The following is a 16,779-nucleotide window of genomic DNA, read 5'->3' on the forward strand; positions in this document are numbered from 1 at the left end:
CCAGCCAGTTATCTGGCTCTGATTTACCCACTTCCGGGAAATACGGCCCCTTACATTTCTTTACGTTGAACCACCTTCGTTTTTAAAGGCATCGCACATGTGCACCTCACAACACCACCAACACAACCACACAATGAATGGCCTGTTCTGCACACCAGTCTGCAACCATACCATTGGGGAACACCAATCCTCTCAATGAGGAGGAGGGGCCTACTAACCTTTCCCTTAACCACCTTCCTTGCCTTTTCTCTTTTGTTTCATGTAGGGTGTTTGTAACTAGACGTACAGTAGTTAGCTAGTAACCAAACCTGCACTACTAGTGTACCAACACTCCCCATGACAATTAAATTGAACTTGAAACTGGAGAACCCCCTTAAGTTAAACTCAAAGAATGAAAAGCAAAATGCATAGCAACAAAGTAGCAGCACTTTTTTGAAACTATACAATGTTTCCATAAAGATGCCATGTTTTTCAAGGCAGCACCATTAGTTTGTTGTCTCCTGCATCCTATATATTCACATGAAAGACTGGAAGGCCCAGGTGTATGATTGGAATTGTGGTGATAACTAAATGGCTGATATGTGATCTTGAAATTACCCAAAACGTTTTCTCATGATCAATAAATAACAATGTGTCAAATTCTGATGTTGTAATCATCTATATGAAGCAGATCTAATTAGACTCTCTGACAGTTTCAATACGTTGACTCATTATCATTACAGATCAGCAGATAAGAGTTATTACAGTGCACTGCAGCCGGAGATTAAGAAAAAGTCCATGTAATATCTCCAGTATTATATTACTGCAGGGGCTGATAATGTACCTGTGAGTGTCAATGTAGCCAAGACTGATAAAATCAAACATTAGGTATTATGATATCCCTGTAATATTACTACAGAGTAGGGAGTATGAGCTGTCTGTAATACTCATAAGTGGTGTTTCTTTGGTGTCAGGCTGTTTACATGGAAAAGCGCAACTCATGCATCCATTGTGGCTGGTCTAACCTGTTAACATGGATGCAGAAATGAAAAGCAAGCGGTAACATCATGCAGCAGTGCGGCACACGCATCCGGTGTATCCAGATAGGGTAGGCAGGAGCCGTGCTGCAGCAGCAACGCAGCCCTTGTGAACACAAACACACGAGTGAGCAGCAGCAGCTCCCCCACGCACTAAAAAAGCATCCTGTGTGGCCAGCCTCTTAGTCACTTTACATCTAGCAGTATTTAGCCATGCAGACAGTTTGGTTTCATGTGTTCAAGTTTGTAGGCTATCAGATTTTGGCTTCACCAAATTGTAAAGGAGACCTGCAAGGACCATCTGAAGACTGAGGACGACCAAGGAGACCCGACTGCCACCGGCTCCTTGCCACAGTCAACTCAACCCAACTGAACATCCACGCGGGCACCTGAAGTTAACATATGTACATTACGTAATATAAGTTATTTAGGTAACATGATTGAAGGTATTTATTTTAACCCAATGTATGAGTTTTTCCTAAACCTAACCACGCTGTTTTTGCCAGTAGTCCAAAAGTCATAATTTGTCACAATATTTGTCAGCGAGCTTTATTTTAAAAGTCTAATTGAACATTGCAAGTAGTTAATGTGCTAACTTGACCATGGAGCCATTCACGTGCAAAACTGACACTAGAGGGGTAGGTAGAGTGTCGTAGTTTGTAGCTTAAGGCCACCAACCAAGCTGCTGTATTTGACGAGTTGGGAGTGAAAGTGTGTTGTTATGGTTTAATGCGTAGAGTCATTTCACTTCTTTCTGATCTTGACATTTGGCTCACAGTACATTGTATTTTCTTGTTTCTTTAAGTGTGTGATCTTAAATTGTTGTTGTTGTTGTTGTTATTTCTGTATGGACACTAGCAAGCGCTTTATGGAAGCTAATGCAGTTCTAAATAAAGAATAAAGATTTTATCTCCACAGAGCCAGAAGTCCAGCTTGGACTGCTACATAATCTGCTATATTTTATCAACCTTAACACCATATTAAGTGTAATACGAAGGTAACAACCATATTATAATCAATATTTTATTTCTGCAGTCTATCCTCTGTAGAGAATGTAAATGAAAGATATGGTGTATCTGTGTATGTTCTGTGTTTTCCTGCCTTGTGCTCTCTAACAATGTCCCCTATGAGGTAAAAACAGAGTTGGATGGGTCCCAGGGAAGCAGCAAGTGAGTGGTTGCTGCAGTGGATCTCCTCTTCCTCAGTCCCTGTGTTCTCCGCCTCTCTGCCACAGAGACTGTCTACACCTGACAGCAGACAGGAAATTAAAATTGGGCCTGGGAAATGGATCAGATATCCAGTAGGCACGAAGTTGAGGAGATAAAGAGCGAGGGAGGCAGAGAGAGCTAACGACAGAGCAGGGAAGAGGGAGAGAAATATATTACAGAGCAGAAATTCACCCCACATCAGTCGTTGGCTCCATTCATAATAGAAAATGTGATTCTCATCCACTGTCTGCCAAAGAAACAGGGGGGTAATGGTCTCTTTAATGATCTCCCACCTAATGCATTAGTGTTGGCTACTGGCCACATAGCAGCCAGGTGATAAATGCAAGAAAATAAAATGCATCGCCAATATGACTCAATTTAATTCAGTCCTATTCATTCCCCATGCAGCCAATTCTGGATATATCATGTAGGTGGGTTGGCGATGAGCCTTATGTTGTAAGTATACAACAGAACATAAAGAGAGAAATGCCCAAAAAGACTCAATGATAAGGAAGATTTGTGTCCAAGTTGTGGGTCATTTACCATAAAGATACACATCAACAGTGTTGATGATACACTACCTTAAGTAGTAATGTGATAATATAACACTTTACGACCTGTGATGATATATGTTACAGTTCCAATGTCCAGTAATGTGTTACCACCTGAAATTAAGTGTTTTTTCAACCTGGTCCAACCCACTAGGTGACCAGGGACTCATTTAAGCTAGATCAAAGTGGCTCATAACAATATAAATGTTTGAACTTTTGTCAATATGGACTTGGTATACATGGTTAGATCCGTTAGATTTTCCACATTTCAGTCGTTCTGTTCTGCCAGCATGGTTAGCAAAAACAAAAGAGATGGAAAAAATAATTAATATTCCTTAGTTCGTAAGGGCCCACTGACCAAAGATCATAACGTTTTTTAGTTGGGTTGCAGGGGAGCCAAGTTATTTCACAGAAGAAGCTGGAGACATTTTTAAATGTAAAACGACGAACACAAACATAAAATGGTTCCATACAGCTTGTCTGGTCGAGTTTGTGCACCCACTTCCAGACTTTGTGTGGGCTAACGATTTTAGCTTAGCAGCTACAGTGAAGATTTTGGCTTAAAAAGGGTGTCAATAACTTTTCAAATCAATTTGTGATCACAGGGTTTTAAAACAAGTCTCCAGCTACTTCAGTTGTTTAGGAGAATACTGCAATGCTGTTTTGCTGTGAAGCTCCAGAAATGTTTTGCGGACTATGAAACTTCACCTGACTTTCCATCAGTATGGGGGGAGGAGATGATGACTAGACTTTCTCAGCTTTTTCTCAACTGTTTCAAAACTATCAATCAATCAATCAATCAATGTATTATTTAAAGTGCAAAATCACCATGGTACATGGTCTCAATACACTTTACAATAAAATCAAGTACAATAATAACAGACAATAAAACAATAGTAAAACACCAGAGGAAAAATTATAAAACAGTTAAGAATTAGTTTAAACTAAAATATTGGGTAAAGAGGTATGTTTTAAGACGGGACTTAAAAATTGCAGTGGATGTAGCTTCTTTGATATCTAGTGGGAGGCCATTCCATAGAAAAGGAGCGCGGTACGAGAAGGCCCTACCACCAGCTGACTTTTTATTGATTGATGGGATGACAAGGAGGTTCGAACTAAGAGAACGAAGAGGACGTGGGGGAATGTAGGGAGTAAGTAGTTCAGTTAAATAAGATGGTGCAAGTCCATTTAAGGTCTTATAAGTTAAAAGAAGAACTTTAAAAATCGGCTCTAGCCTGAATGGGCAGCCAATGTAATGATGCCAGGACAGGAGTTATGTGACAGAATCTACTTGTTTTTGTTAAAAGTCTGGCGGCTGAATTTTGCACAAGCTGAAGACTCCTAGTAGTACAGATGGGGAGGCCAGAAAAAAGGACATTACAGTAATCTAAACGGGAAGACACAAGGGCATGGAGAACCACCTCGGCGCTCCGCCGGGATAGAGCAGGGCGGAATCATCAGCAATAATATTTTTATGCTGGTGTCTTAGTCAGGAGCAGTAAAGGAAAGAGGCAAGTTATATGTCAGGCAACAGCAGAGAGGAATTTAACTCCTCTGTCTGCTGTCTACAACAGATTTTTAATTTAAACATTTAAACATTTTACATCTCATTTGTAGGAAGGTTTCTAGAGGCAGGATTCTGCTGCCGCAGAGGCATGGAAACTCATGTAGAAACTGCCATCAGCACACTTTACAAGACCAGTGGGTTGTAAAGAGTGCCACACCTATGGTGGATCTCATTAATGGAGGAAAAACGTGCGAAAGTTACACACTGATGCAGCCTGGTATGGGAAGGTTACTAATCTGTTTAGCAGATGCAGGAGTCAAGCCAACTACTTGCCACATTTCCTGACACGATCCCAACTCAGACTGTTTTTGACCTTTAAATGCACCTTAGTTCTCTTCTCACCCAGCTAACCTTCTATGTATAATACGCTCCTGCATGTCAGCATCTGTGTGTTCGAATAGAACTTGCCTGCCTGTTTTTAAGGCACTGTTACGACCCCCTCCAAGTGAGGTCTAACACATGACAAAAAAACAAGTTGCAGTTCAAAAGAAGGTAAATGTATTAATTAAACAGCAATCAAACAAAAGGACAAACTGATGGGCCATCCAAAATAAACAAAAGAAAGGCAGCCTGCCAGACCAACCCACCTGGGCCGCCAGAACTGGGGGCTAACCCTCTATCCTAACAGAACAACTAAACCTAACTGAAACAAAGCCACAAAAACTGGACTACCGCACCCATCAGGTAATCCTAAAACAAAACATAATACCCCATCCAACCTCCCGGCTGACTGACTGCATCTCTTGTCCAGTGGACTGGAGTAAGAGCAAGAGCGAGAGAGACAGAGCCTAGTGCCCTACCCCCTCTTATTAAAGATTCCCAATCAGCCAGACCGCTACCACCTGGAAAGGCAGGAGGCTAAGCATCAGCCACAGTGACACATCCTGGCCAGCAGAGGGGGAACATGTAACAGGCACATAAGAATGAATGAAACCCTTACTGCCCCAAGGGGAATTTGCTTTGCACAAAGAGCCTTGTTAAAGAACAAAAAAAAAACAATCAAATGCTCATTAACATCTATAAACAGGACAAATGTGGCAACTTGGTCAGTGGCCTTAAACTTTAAACTATGACTATCTGCCCAACCCTCTAATGTCAGTTTTGTGTGTGAAGGGCTCAGCAGTCAAGCTAGCAATAAAAGCTAATATGCAACATACGGTTAGACTTTGAAAATAAATGCCCCTTGGTCAGGTTGGCAATGATGCGTAATATGCAACATCTGGTCAGACTTTTAAAATAAAGCTTGCTGACAAACAGTTCCCATACTATTGCTGTTACATCCCCTGGGAGGTCTAGGGACTGTGGGGAGTAACCCGTTACAAAATTAAATTTAACTCCCAAATCAGGCTTCAGGTTTTATTACCAAAAAACAAAGAATACCTCTACAAGCACATTAAATGATAATACAAACTGAAAACTAACTTCCCTTTAAAAAACTGGGTAGTTCATCTGATGCCATTTGAATTTTGACGAGAAGTAGCACACAGGATGACACACACCATCTGCACCGCCCTGCAAGAGCACAGCACCAGCTCCAGAGGAACTTGCATCCACCTCGAGCTTGAAGGGAAGAGAGAAGTTAGGAGCGGCCAAGACAGGAGTGCTGCACAGGAGGGACTTAGCATGAAGGCATGGCCACATTCACTAGTCCACACAAAAGGAACAGCTGGACTGCACAGTTTAGTAAGGGGAGTCACCACAACAGAGTCTTCTTACAGAAACATCTGTAATAACCAGTCATCCCCAAAAAACAGCAGAGCTCACGCCTAGTAGTAGGAACCGGATATGCCAACACAGCAGCTACCTTAGCATCAACTGGACGGACCTGCCGTGACCAACCTGTTTACCTAGGTATGTGACGTAGCCTTGCCAAACTCACACTTAGGTTAAGGTTTAATGATGCCTCAGCAAGTCGTTGGAACGCTACTCTCAGGCTTGACATATGACTCTCCCAGTCATCAGAGTACACTACCACGTCATCAAGGTACACATTACAATGGGGCACAACCCCTAACACTATGTGCATGAGGCGCTGGTAGGTGGCAGGTGCGTTCCTTGTACCAAAGGCCATCACAGTATACTGCATGAAATGGTAAGGTGTGATGATCCTTAAACCCTGGATGTTCACTGGTGTGATATTTATATTTCAGCGTCCATGTTAACAGGTTAGACCGTTCACACTGGACGCGCTTCTCACATGCGTGTCAAGTGTGGCTGCTGCATCGCGTGATCTGGAGATTCTGAGTCTCGCCTAGTTCTACTGCGACACACATGCAGTTCTCAGCAAAAATCGACCTGAAAACCACCTGAAGACTGTCTTATCCACACCATAGCAGCATTTTACTACAGTTTTAATGTCTGTATGTGTAGAATATGTCACAGACATGAAGAGAACACACACAACAGGTGAGGAGCAGTTTTTTTCCTGTGCACTCTCTCCCGGCTTTCTCACCCTTTCAGCAGGGTAAAGGAAAATCACTTCATATTTATCGATAATTATCAAAGTCAAACTCCATGTAAACAGATAGGGCAGGCAGGAGCCACGCCACAGCAGCTCGTTGACACAGCTGCCACGTAGTACACAGGCATCCAGTGTTTCCAGTCTGTGATGCTAAACAGGTGCATCTCTCTGCTGCAGCAAAGAACCAATCAGCCTCTCCACGATCACAGGCACACACACAGGGAAGGAGCAAGTGAGGGAAAAGGAGGGCGAAAACAGGTAGGAAGAACAAAACTGGAAAAGCAAGAACAAAACAAGCTGCCACAGCACACACTGTGACGCTTCTTACTGTAACATAGGCATACAGTATTTGATGTGTATGACTGAGTGTGATTCCCACACAGAGCATATTAAATGATTATTAGGTTACCATATCATGGGGTCATCAATATGATACTTCATCTTTTTGTTTTTCAACAGCACTGCATGAAAGTGAAAATAATATGACAGGGGAACTAATGATTTAACAGGAAAAAAAAACTGTGTGTGCAGCACTCGTCTGAGCGGCTGACTTTATCTTCAGTGGTACCGGGACAAAGTATTATAGTGTAAGAGCCGTTTTCTTGTTTGTTATTGCAGTTATATAAATGTAATTTCTCATGCTGTTAGATTACTGTTAGACCACGCTGTCAGGTGCATGCGGAAATCCGAGAGCAAACTTTTTTTTGCCACAGTGAAAATTTTATTTTTGATAGGCTAAACGCCAACAAGCAGAATATTTTGTTAGGTAAAAATGTTGTGGATTTTGAAAATTATCAAATCGCTCTTTTATTAATATAACTATTGATTCCCAACCTGCAGATAATGACGCTCTGGGTTTCCCAATTTGTCAAAAACTGACGCTTTGGGATTTTAGGACAGGTTGGCCGCCATCCCAAAGTGCCAGTTTTTGATGAGTTGGGAAACCCAGAGTGTTGTTATTTGACAAGTTGGGAATGAGAGTCAGAAATCAAGTTTGTCTTACAAATAGCACCGTTAAGGCCACTGACCGAGCCACCACAGTTGACGGGTTGGGAGCAAGAATGTGTTGCTCTCTTGCCTTCTGCTCAGTGTGGGTCCCCCATGCAGAGTGGGATGATGGGCTGTATTGAAATCAAGTCTGTGTTTATTCTGCTCCTTCTCCCCTCTCCTCTCTAATTAAGCAGTTGACCGCTTCACCTGTGCTGCTGTTACTTGCTTACTGTGCTGATGGTGGCAGTGAAGGAGTAGAAGAACGGAAGTGGTGAAGGCAGAGAGGCAGAGGTCCCTGGTGATTTAGTAGTGAATAAAAGACGCAACATCTTCCACTGAAGGACCGTGCCAGTGTTTTTCCTGGTTTAGCCTAGTAACTACAAATCATGTAGGTTCACATAGCACAAATGTATGCTCCCAGGATTTGATTTTCCCCAGCTCAATATCCTTGCAATATGACACATTAAGGAGCCTACAGCCTGTAGCTTATAAGGTAGCTAGCTTCTAGCCTCCCTGACGCCTTGAAACACACTGATCAAATCAGTGAAATTACCCTTCAAGAGTATCACAATTAGCTTCTGCTGACAAGGCCATGTATACATTTAACAGTTGTTTGCTGTAGTTTGATAAATGGTTAGGAACCTGATCTTTCAAAACATTTGTTTAGTGTCCCACTATCTGCTGCCATGTCAGGACCTGCAAGTCCTGCTCTGTCCAGCAATTGTCTCCAAGTGTGTTGCCACCTTTCTGCATCCCCTGACCCCTTGCCATTGTTCTCTTCTGTATCATCATGTTCGAGCCTTAAGTCCCTCTTCCTAACTGCCTTTGTGAACCAGCGATCCTGATATTGTACCTGTTCCAAAAAAAGACTATGACATGTAGAAGCTTTGTGTTTGGCATTTTGGCCTTTGCCATCTTGTTTTTTGATTTTGGTTTTAAGTTACACATTCTGAATTGTTGAAGACTTGAAAGTGTTTCATGAGGTAATAGGCACTCCTGCATTGGAGGGCAGGTCAGCTGTCATCCGAAAGCATCAGTTTTTGATGAGTTAGGAGACCCAGAGTGTCATGTCACTTTGGCAAGTACAAAATGATCCTTTAGAGTATGAGTCTGGTGATCCTATTTTCAGAGGTAGGTAGTAACAAGTTACATTTACTCTGAATAAACAGTACCTTTCAAAGTAGTTTTAATGCAGCATACTTTTATTGTTACTTGAGAAGTTTTTTTTGTGGAAAAATTATTACTTGTTATTCCATTACATTTGGATGAATTCATCACGCTACTTTTGTTTATTAATTTATTCATTCATGCACATTTCTGTAAGAAGCAGGTGGTCAACTGGTCCCAGGTTGGCTGGTGCTCTGTTATCGCACTGTGCAGCAGGCTTTGACTGATGTAATGCTTCAACCACAGATAGGTCAAAGTGAAGAAGTGAACACATCTGTATTTGATAGAAAATGATAAAACACATGATTTGCGGATATTAGATAGATAGATTAGATAGATTTTTTATTGTCCTTTCCAGGATAATTATTTTCACATGCCGTACAGCCACCAGAATTACACAAACAACTTAACAAGAACAACATCAATATCACAGACGTATACCTGCCACCAAACACGTATACATTCCACCACAGTTACAATCTCTTCATTCTTTTGTTTAGTTCAGTTATGGCATATGGTATGAAGCTTTTGTTAAATTTTATTTTCTTCCAAGCCAGCGACCTGTATCGTTGGCCAGATGGAAGGAGTGTGAAATATGTGTTAAGGGGATGACTGGGATCAAGTGGTATGGAGTGTGCTCTGCGTGCAGTGGCTGTGCTGTTGAGGTCTGAGAGGTTGGGGGTAGGGAGCCCGATGATTTTGGCAGCTTTGTGTGTGATCTGTATTAGTTTGTTTCTGTTGGGTGCTGACAGCATGTTGAAGAAGCAGGGGGAACAGTAGAGGAGTATGGGCTGAATGATGCTTTTATAAAGTAGCAACAGGAGGTGGGGGGCAACTAAGAGTGCTCTGAGTGTGCGGATTGCGGAGAGTCTTTGTTGGCAGCGTTTATGGATGTCAGCGGTGTGTTGTTCAAAGCTTAGTTTATTGTCCAGGGTGAGTCTGAGATATTTGTGGCTCTCCACCATCTCAACTGCTTCGCCGTTTATGCTGACAGGGTTGTAGGTGGAGTTAGAGGCTGACCTGCTGGAGGAGTTGAAAACCAGTTCTTTTGTTTTGGAGACATAAATACAGTATATATAAACAAATCTCTATATAAGAGTAAAATATTTTGTGATCACACTTGAGTGATATGGACTGGGAATATTGTCCTGGTGTAAATGTGGCTGATTATCTAATCAGGAGATGATGACTCATCATTTCATCATGAATACACACCCTCACCTGAGGAAGACTATCTGGAGTCATACCTGCATCGAATGTGGTGCAAGGAGACAGTAGTGTGCCAGTGTTTTTTTTAAAAATGTTTTTATTATTATTTCTTAAGATACTCACTACTCCAGTAACAGTTTCAGTAAGTACTTCTGCACTCTTACTCAAGTACTCTTACTTCTACTTGAGTACAGTTTTTGGCTATTCTGCCCACCTCTGCCTATATTTTGGCTGCCTGTAAACAATCTAATCTGCACAGTCAAACTAACAATGTATCCAACTAACAGTTGTTTGTCTCTATCCTCATCCTGACATATCTTCTTCCTCCTCCATTGTTGTCCAAAAATGATTACAATCATATCAATGAACCATACTGGTGCACTGACTGACATGGTCGCTAAGTGTGGATTAATCAGGTACTTAGAAATAGTCCCCAACAAATGTCCACTTTTAGAATATTATATCTAATTAGAATAACACCAGACATATCCTTCGATAAGAGACAGCTGTGAAATGTTTAAAAAACAACATGCAAAAAAACAAAACAACAAACGTGATACAGTCTCACAGACGTGGGCTGCATTGATCTTATGTGCTCTGTGATTGAACACCTACAAACATCAGAGTCGAACTCAGCATGACCTCGTTCACCGGGGCGGCATCAGCTCCAACCTGAAGCAGATCAACACATCGATAAGAAAAGCGAGAGCTACATTGATTTATCTTACTGTTTACAACCTACACATGCACACAAACACAATCCAGTACCTTCCTTAAGCCATACACACAAAAGAATGCTCCTTGTTTGTGAGAAGAAAGCCGTTTTTTTTTCCACTGGGTGTCTGAAATGTTGATGGCAAGGATCCAGTGGGCTTTGTTTTTCTGTGCAAGTGCGTGTTTGAGCCTGAATTCGTGCCTCTACAAGTGACACAGTCTTCGTATGCCCAAAGCTTGTTTCCCTGTGCTCTGCTCAGTTGACTTGCATTCACTTCCTCTCTATTCCCCAAGTGTTCTCTACCTCTCTCGACCATGCTCTCCTCTCACCTCTGTGCCGCTTGCTATTCTTTGACTGCTTTCTTTATTTCCACCCATCTCTCTCCTCTCAGTGTCGCCTGCATTCTCACGGGGGGATTGATTTTGCCAGCAAGACTCCTGCTTTCATCCATGGCGTCTGGGGGCTCTCCTGCGGAGCTCAAAGCCTGACTAGGAGCTCTCTCTCCTGAGTGCAGCAGTCACAGACAGTGCCTGTGGACATGCCGCCATGCGGAAAGAGACGTGTAGAGCTCAGCGGGGGTCCCTGCTACTTTACAATCACTAGTCGGATATGTTGGAAACTCCATACAGTACTGTAGACTCATACTACGATTAAAAAGTAAGTTCTAATCTTCACAGTGTGCTGCTGTGACAAGTAGCATGTAAGAAATCAACATAATGTAACCTTGAAACAACAGGAAATGATCATTTGTCTGATGGCAAATGTAAGAGTGAAAACTCATTGTCACATTACCCCTACAAAGTCTTTCTAATATTTACCTCTGCCAAGTCTATGTTTTCAGTATGATTTGTTTGTCTGTACTGCATATTCCAACTTCTGGGCAGTGGGATTTACCTACTTACTTAAAAATAGTCTCACATCCTTGCTCTATATAATGGACGCTGCACACCCATGGCTCTGCACATCCGGAAGCCATAGTATAAACACCAAAACTCGATTCTGAATGTTAATAATTTAATACTACATCAATATTTACAGATGTGAAGTATGGAGTTCACTGGGGCTCTGTTCTTGGCCCTGTGCTCTTCTCTTTATATATTTCACCTCTTGGCCAAATTATTCAGAGTTATGGAATACATTTCCACTGCTATGCGGACGACACTGTAAATTCTCAAATCATGACATTAGAGACATGCTTGTATGCAGTGAAGAAATGGATGTCAGAAAACTTCCTGCTTCTGAATTCAGATAAAACTGAGATGCTGGTCATTGCCCCTGCCCGACAGAGACACCACTTTGATCAGGTGACGGTAAGCACATCAAAGAAATTACCAAGATTGCTTTTTACCACCTGCGCAATATAGCTATAATTAGGTCCTTCCTGTCCACAGCTGACGCAGAGATCCTGATTCATGCCTTTGTTTCGTCTAGGCTGGATTATTGAAATGCCTTATTTTTGGGTCTGCAGCGTGAGAGCACTAAAAGTCTTCAGATGGTTCAAAATGCTGCAGCTAGAGTTTTAACACGTACAAGAAAATTTGATCATATTACACCAATCTTAGCATCACTACACTGGCTCCCAATTCATATAAGATCAGACTGCTGCTGATGACAAAACTGTAAATGGACTTGACCCATCATGTCATATCTCACTATAACATATATTCCAACTTGTGCATCACACTCTCAAAGTTCAGGGCTCCTGATGTTCCCAGGGTTAAGAAGAAGTCAGCTGGCTGCAAGGCTTTTTTCTGTCGGGCCCCCTTCCTCTAGAATAACCTCCCAGCTGACATCAGACAATCTGGCTCTATTGACGCCTTTAAATCTAAACTCTAAACTTACTTCTTTGACTTAACCTTTAATTAGTCCTTGACTTGGATTGCTAGCCTCTTCAGTGGGTCTCAGTCCCAATGAGTTACCTATAGTATTAGAATTGACATCATGTCCTGCCGACGAGAAACAATCTGTTTATTCTGATTAACATCACGTTTCTATAACTTTTGTTTTGTTTTCTGTCCCCACATGCTGGAAGCTGTGTTGCTCTCTCACTCTCTATAGCTTCCTCCTCCTCCTCCTCCTCATCTTTCTCCTTTTCCTCCTCTTCCTCTTTCTCCGTCTCCTCCTCCTCTTTCTCCTTCTCCTCCTCTTCCTCCTCCTCCTCTTTCTCCTTCTCCTCCTCTTTCTCATCCTTCTCCTCTTCCTCCTCCTCCTCCTCTTTCTCCTCCTTCTCCTCCTCCTCCTCTCTTTTCACTCAGGCTCCCTTCTGATGGACCACGGGCCCCTGGGACCATCTACCTTTTCTGGCTCCTGCTGCCTCGCATATTGATGGATCTGGATCGTCACACCCTGGGCTCCGCTGGATCATTGCTGTCCTCTGTTTCACTATCCCCTATATCTGTATTTCTGTAAAATATGATGCCTCTTCACTCTGATATTCTCTGTTTTACTGCTAATTATCTTGTGTGACCTGCCCTCTTCCAGGCTCTTCCTGAGGTTTCTTCCATCTTCTTTTTTCCCTGTTAAAAGGTTTTTTTCTCTCAATATGGCATGTTTTTCCTCACTTGAATCGAGGGTCTAAGAGCAGAGGATGTCGTTCACTGTACAGATTGTAAAGCCCATTGAAGCAATGTGATTGTGATTTTGGGCTATATAAATAAAAGATTTGATTTTGATTTGAATAATTGTTTCCTATTAAACAATTAAGACCAAAAGCTTGCTACCATTTGCTAATTAGCACAAAACACAAAGTACAGTTAGGCCTGATAGTAATGTCTTTAGAGTAGGTATTTGGTCATAAAACAAAGCGTCATGACAATTCAGCCCGGATTGTGGTGGACCGGATCCACTGACAGACTAAAGCCCCTGTCAAACATGCAATAGTGCCCAGAAATTGTCTGGACATTACACAGAGGAGCTGTATGTGCGGACGTTAATGTCCGGAACAGTTGGTCTGGACATTATATGGACTTTCTTCTGCCAGTACAAAGTAAGTGTTATGTCCAATTGAGTCTACTGTATGTTTGAATAGAACCGGTGGCTGTGTTGATGATGTGTTGCTGCTTTATACTTTTTTCTGTTTGCCTGTAGATTCCTTTCCACTGTTTCTATGATACCTCTAAATACATGTACTGTAGTATTGCTATTCAATGCAAAAACAGTCATCAAGGATGAGTCCTCCTATTCCTACTGAACACTCTACCCAGGGGACATGCCATGCCTCAACCAAACCAGCCAGTTCCCCCCTGCAACTCATCAAATACAGCAGCCAGTGGCCCTAAACTTCTTAGTTTGATGCTGTAGTTACCCATCTAGCATCATTTCTGGAAGTGCCCCTCTAGTGTAGAAGCACAACAGCAAGAAAAGTCTGAGTCAGGGGGTGGTCATACACAGTACATTCCCACAGGAGACTAGGGTTTGGTCGTAATGTTATTTTAAGACAAAATAGGATGTTTTCCTAAACCGAACCAAGTAGTTTTGGTGCCTAAACCTAACCAAGCAGTATGAAAGGGCAACTTTGTCAGGAGTTCATGTGTGAAAATGGCTTAACATTAACATCACCAGAGTCATACCACAAGTAAGGCTAAAAACTAAAGAAGGAAAGAAAAAAGGGCATCATTAACCGATATTTTCTCATAGGAGAGTCAACTCAAAATATATTAAACTTAAAATCTGTTGATTGGTCCATTGGCACAGGTCTACCTGATTAATTAAAAAGCTAACTCAGAAGACCAACCAAGTGTCACGCTACAGAAGGTTTAATACCAGGTGAAGGGATTGTTCATTGTCGGGCAACCCAAAGGTTGTTGTTAATAATGCTTTACAAGTGATCTATAAAGCATTACCTTATTAGAAAGCGGTACCTTCTTCATTAGTTAATCAGAAACAAGTGTTCAAATGACACTCATCATGAAGTGCACTGACAATGTGAATCCAGGCTGAAGCTACATTTTTATCTTTTGCCAAATTTGTAAATGTATTCAAAATCACAAGATTTTTGGTATCACAAGTGGGTCATACAGCCTGTTTCAAACCAGCATTTGGTGTTTTACACTTTTGCTAACTTTGCACAGAAGTGTAAAACACCAAATGATTGTTTGTATTTGTGTGATAAAACCAGGGGTGGGTAGAGCTAATTAAATTGATGCAACCTAATCCCTTATCTTGCATCCTTGTAACCTAGGTACAAGGAGCAAATTAGCTCCTAATTGGACAGTAATTATCTAAACACTGAAATTACTAGCAGCTTAATCGATAAAGGAATTTTCAAATTAGTTTCAAAGGAAAGTTGTTAAAATGGTTTTGCACTAAAATGTGCAAACTGCAAATGTTATTCTTGGCAAATTGAATAATTGTGATTTACCTCCCACCCAGACTTTCTGAGTTGAGGCATGTATGCTAATTGATTGCTATTCAATCACAAACCCACTTCCCTGTCATTTAAGCACCAGCTGCCCACATTGTCCATTGATATCAGTATTGTGTTATTCATCACAGACAAATGAACGTCCATTACAGAACCCTGCATATGCAGTGATCCCCTTTCAGTGATAGTTTAATGAGTGAGATTGCAGTCAGTTCATTTATACCCAACCACTTTCCTCTCTCTGAACATCCTGGAAGAATGAGCAGTGGATCCAAAGGTTGCCATGTGCAGAAATTTCATTAGAATTTCATTTAATTTGATGAGATGATAGATCTCTTCTGGGCGACTCACGAGTGTATGTGACCATGAACAACCCAGCAGTCCCATGACTCCTTTTCACACTGTAACAGGAGCCTCTTCCTCTCTGCTGGTGTGAAAATATCACATTACTTTGCATCATTTTCATTTTTGGTTGTAACTGGTGCTCCTATCGAGAGTGACAACCCCTCTGTGGAGAAAAAGAAAATTCCCAAATGAATGTCTTTCCTGTAGTGCCAGAATGAGGCAAAAACTTATTTATCAAAATGTGAAGCACATTCCTGCTCCACATAGGATGAACACTCTTCATCAGTGAACCTTCCCTCAACACCAGTCTTACACCAAAATGTCATCTGAACACAACATACTGTACATCTCATAATCGATAGACAAATGATATTTGCAAAGCACATTCCGGCCTTTCAAGCCCTTAAGTCCTTTTTTCTCCACATGGACAAAGTTTGACCAGTTACTGGAAGAAAGAAGGTTCAGTTTGAGTGTTTCACGTCGCAGTGTTTTACCTGCTATATAGAGGGCTCAGTATATAGTAAGATACACCGAACAGGTTCACAACGCATGTACACTGTGCTTTATTGATTACAAAGGCTGCTTTCAGTCATTTAAAGGTTTCCTTTCGAGCATGTAGTAATGTCACAGTAGCAAACATCATGGTTCATTTAAGCAGCAAAACTAAAATCTGTAGTTATAAACAGGGCAGTGCAGAGGATACTCTCCAGAGGAAACAGCAGTGATGGCGCTCAAGAGTCAAGAGCTCAAGAGCTGTTCCAATAGTTTTGGAGGAGGCTGTACTTAGGTAGCATTACAGTGGACCTTTTTGTTCACTTAATGGGCCATCGTGAAGAAAAATAACCCATAAAATTACAATTTGCTACCAACAGCCATAGTCCTTAGAACCTTAACTAATGTGCTGTCAGGGGTTAGATTGTCAGAACTAGAAACATAACTGAGGAGCTACATTAGCATTAGTGATGGTTACGTCCACAAGTATGCAGTTACCTATAGTTCCCTCAAACAATGTAATGAAGACGCACATCAGAGGGGATTTAGAAGTGGGTATACACAATGCTGACTGAAAAATGTGTAGTTCTATGCCGTATACCTGCACCACTGGTTAAAGTTCTATCACAAGTTAATCTGGGTGTATCGCATTCTGCCACAGCTAATTAACAGCAATCTCCACACTGCCTTTGAGC

The sequence above is a fragment of the Pagrus major genome, chromosome 14 (genome assembly GCF_040436345.1).
Source record: "Pagrus major chromosome 14, Pma_NU_1.0".
NCBI lineage: Eukaryota > Metazoa > Chordata > Actinopteri > Spariformes > Sparidae > Pagrus > Pagrus major.